The 3329-nt window shown below is 48.9% G+C and overlaps 1 long non-coding RNA gene across 1 annotated transcript; it reads left to right on the forward strand.

The window, feature by feature from the left end:
* Positions 1-256: 256 nt before the first annotated feature.
* LOC107688022 (uncharacterized) lies at positions 257-655 on the forward strand. The gene is made up of 3 exons (XR_001634188.1): positions 257-303; positions 383-431; positions 505-655. It is a non-coding gene; the product is annotated as an uncharacterized LOC107688022 (long non-coding RNA).
* The last annotated feature ends 2674 nt before the right edge of the window (positions 656-3329 follow it).

The raw sequence follows: 3329 nt of genomic DNA on the forward strand, positions 1-3329 counted from the left end.
TGTTTGTTTGTAAGAAACAAATCCATCAAGACATTTTTAACTGGAAACCTTTGCTTCCAGCTATAATACGAGTACATAATCCATAATATTACTTTCTCCAGTGAAAAATCATCTCATCTGAAACAGGAGAGAAATATGCACATGTAGTGAGGTTGGTGACGTGTCTGAAACGTCACCATCATTAATTACATGGCCAATGAGGTATCACTCCGCTGTTGTATATATAATCCTGTTGTTTATGCCTCCTGGAGTGCGTCATGGTCGAAAGCCCGCCTCTTTCTTTCATTGCTGTGGATTACAGAGGTATGTGTTTTTAGCGATGTAGCTTCGCTGTTTGATCCCAGTGTTATTCAATGATATCATGCGATTTTTACTTGTTTAGTGTGACGTTGGTCCACCAAGGCTGTGTGTGTGGTGCACAGCTTACTCTGGTAAGTTTTAATGCAGTGCGTTTGCGGTGCTGTGGGAAGTTTGGTTTGATTTAACTACAGTTATGCATTTCAGTGCGGTGTGCCTTCAAGGCTCCCATCCCTGCATCATGGCAGCATAATAGCCAGGTCAGAGCACTAGCTGTTAATAGACCAACTAAAGGAGCTACTATATGACTTTGTGTGTGGTTGTGAGTGTTACGTCATCTAATTATAGGGTGAGTAAATTGTTTACTTTCTTTTTCTTGTAAGATCTTGTATGCCTTTTTAAATTGAGATTGTAACAGACTTTTGTGTTTAGGGTCCTCGTTGCATGCGTTGAGGCAGGCTGAGTGTAAGCAGTCACCTTAATGCAGCTCTCTCTCTCCTACCCTCGCTCTATGAGCCACACTGCTGCTTTGGGTCGTCACATTCTTGTCCACTGCTTAAGTGGGCTTGAAGTTTTTGTTTGTGTTTGTGTTGTATTTTCTTTTAATTGACTTTGAATGTGTTTTATTTTTTTATTATTATTATTATTTATTTTTGTCTATTTATATTGGTGTCTGGTTTGTTTGTTTTCTAAGGTTATTTATTTTTTTCTTTGTATTCTGCAGGAGCTGAGTGTTTCCTGGAAGCGGGCTGGTTTTTGGGTTGCACCGGCTTCACTTTAATAAGGGTTGTCATTATTGCTGTGTCACTATTTCTGGTCACTATTTGCAGTGAATTTTGTGGATGTGACTCTGATTGGTGGGATTTTTCTTTTTTTTTTTTGCACACCGCCCTACTAGCCTGCTCTTCATAAAAGAAGCCTCAGCCCTTGCAACGATTGCTTTTTTTTGTTTGTTTTGTTTTTTATTCGACCAAGACAATTTAATGTTGTTGATTTTTGGTTTTAAATTTATTGTTGGTAAACTGTTTTAGCTTTAATAAAAGATTATTTGTTTGAACGGAAACTCACGCTGTCACGTGTATGTTCCTGTTCTCCCTATTTGGTTTTTCCTGTTCCTGTCCTCGTCATGTGAATTCGTCTCCGGTTGTGTTTGATTAATTAGTTCGTATTGTTCCCAGGTTTGTCCCATTAGTTTCTGTCCATTTAAACCCTGTGTTTCCCAGAGTTTCTTTGTCTGCTGTTAAACGTCTGTTCCCCCTGCTACATGTGCGTCTTGCCTCTATGTCTCTTTATTTGGATGAATAAAGATGGTTCTATGTTGAAGTACTACGACGTCTCCTCGATTCCTCATTCCTACACAGTAGCAGTAGCCGAATCGTGAAAGAACAGCAGACCTTTAAAAAGTAAGCGGCGCGCCTACTCCCCGAGTTTTTTGTTTCGTTTTGAAAAGTTTTTTGTTTCCAGTTTTTTCTCCGCGGCATGGAGATTGCTGCTCGTTTCCTCTTCCTATCCCGCCAAGATCTCCCATTCTACGAGTACTCCGGGGAGTTCTGCAAGCTCGCCACGGCGACGGCGTTGGATGACGCCACCCTCAATCGTCTGTTCTGGCTTGGGGCCAATTTCCATCGCCCCGTGGACCTCCCAGACACCACTGCACTAAGTTGGAGAGAAGGGGTTTTCCGGTGTCTGGGGAGTGTCCGGTCCAGAGCAGAACCATCCCGCCGTAGAGTCCGCCGGCCATTCCCCTGTCAAGTTCGCGGGCCGCCGCTCGCTTATGCTCACCGGCCGCGGCTCACTCAAGTCAGCCGGCCGTTCCTGAGTCAAGCCCGCCAGTTACTCATGTGGCAAGCCCTCCAAGCGTTCCTGTGGCAAGCCCACCAAGCGTTCATGTGGCAAGCCCGCTGGTGGTTCCTCAGTCAAGCTTGCCAGCCCCTGAGTTGCCTCCAGTGCCAGCTCCTCGAAAGCGCCTTGCTGTGCCTACTCCTCCAGAGCGCCCTCCAGCTCCAGCTCCTCGTAAACACTTCCCAGTCCCAGAGGATCCCGTTCCTCAGTCACGGCCAGGAGTGCTGTTCCCAGTCCCAGAGGATTCCGTTCCTCAGTCATGGCCAGGAGTGCCGTTCCCAGTCCCAGAGGATCCCGTTCCTCAGTCACGGCCAGGAGGGCCGTTCCCAGTTCCCGTGTTTAGCCCAGGAAGGGCTCCTGATCCCCCGTTGAGCCCAGGGAGGGCTCCAGCACCCCATTTAAGCCCAGGAAGGGCTCCTGATCCCCAGTTCTGCCCAGGAAGGGCTCCTGATCCCCAGTTAAGCCCAGGGAGGGCTCCTGATTCCCCGTTTAGCCCAGGGAGGGCTCCTGTTCCCCAGTCAAGCGCAGGAAGGTCTCCTGATCCCCAGTCAAGCCCAGGAAGGGCTCCTGATCCCCAGTCAAGCCCAGGGAGGGCTCCAGATCCCCAGTCAAGCCCAGGGAGGGCTCCAGCCCCAGAGCTCGCTCCCGTGCCCGCTCCTCGTAAGCGCTTTCCAGAGCGCCATCTAGTGCCCGCTCCTCCAGAGCGCCCTCAAGTCCCCGCTCCTCCAGAGCGCCCCCCAGGATTCCTAGATTTCCTTAAGGGGGCATATACCCGTGGCCGAGTCAGCCAAGACCACGGAGGATCCGCCATGGCCTCCTGAGTATCCTGATCCACCATGGCCTCCGGAGTCTCCTGATACGCCCTGGAGGCTCTCCATGTCCCTGTTCCAGTCCTGAACCAGCCTCCGGGGTGCCCGCCATCCGGGAGGGGGGCGATCTGTCACGTGTATGTCCCTATTTGGTTTTTCCTGTTCCTGTCCTCGTCATGTGAATTAGTCTCCGGTTGTGTTTGATTAATTAGTTCGTATTGTTCCCAGGTGTGTCCCATTAGTTTCTGTCCATTTAAACCCTGTGTTTCCCAGAGTTTCTTTGCTGTTAAACGTCTGTTCCCCCTGCTACGTGTGCGTCTTGCCTCTATGTCTCCTTATTTGGATGAATAAAGATGGTTCTATGTTGAAGTACTCCAACGT

Source organism: Sinocyclocheilus anshuiensis, unplaced genomic scaffold (genome assembly GCF_001515605.1).
Source record: "Sinocyclocheilus anshuiensis isolate Anshui unplaced genomic scaffold, SAMN03320099.WGS_v1.1 scaffold189, whole genome shotgun sequence".
Classification (NCBI taxonomy): Eukaryota; Metazoa; Chordata; class Actinopteri; order Cypriniformes; family Cyprinidae; genus Sinocyclocheilus; species Sinocyclocheilus anshuiensis.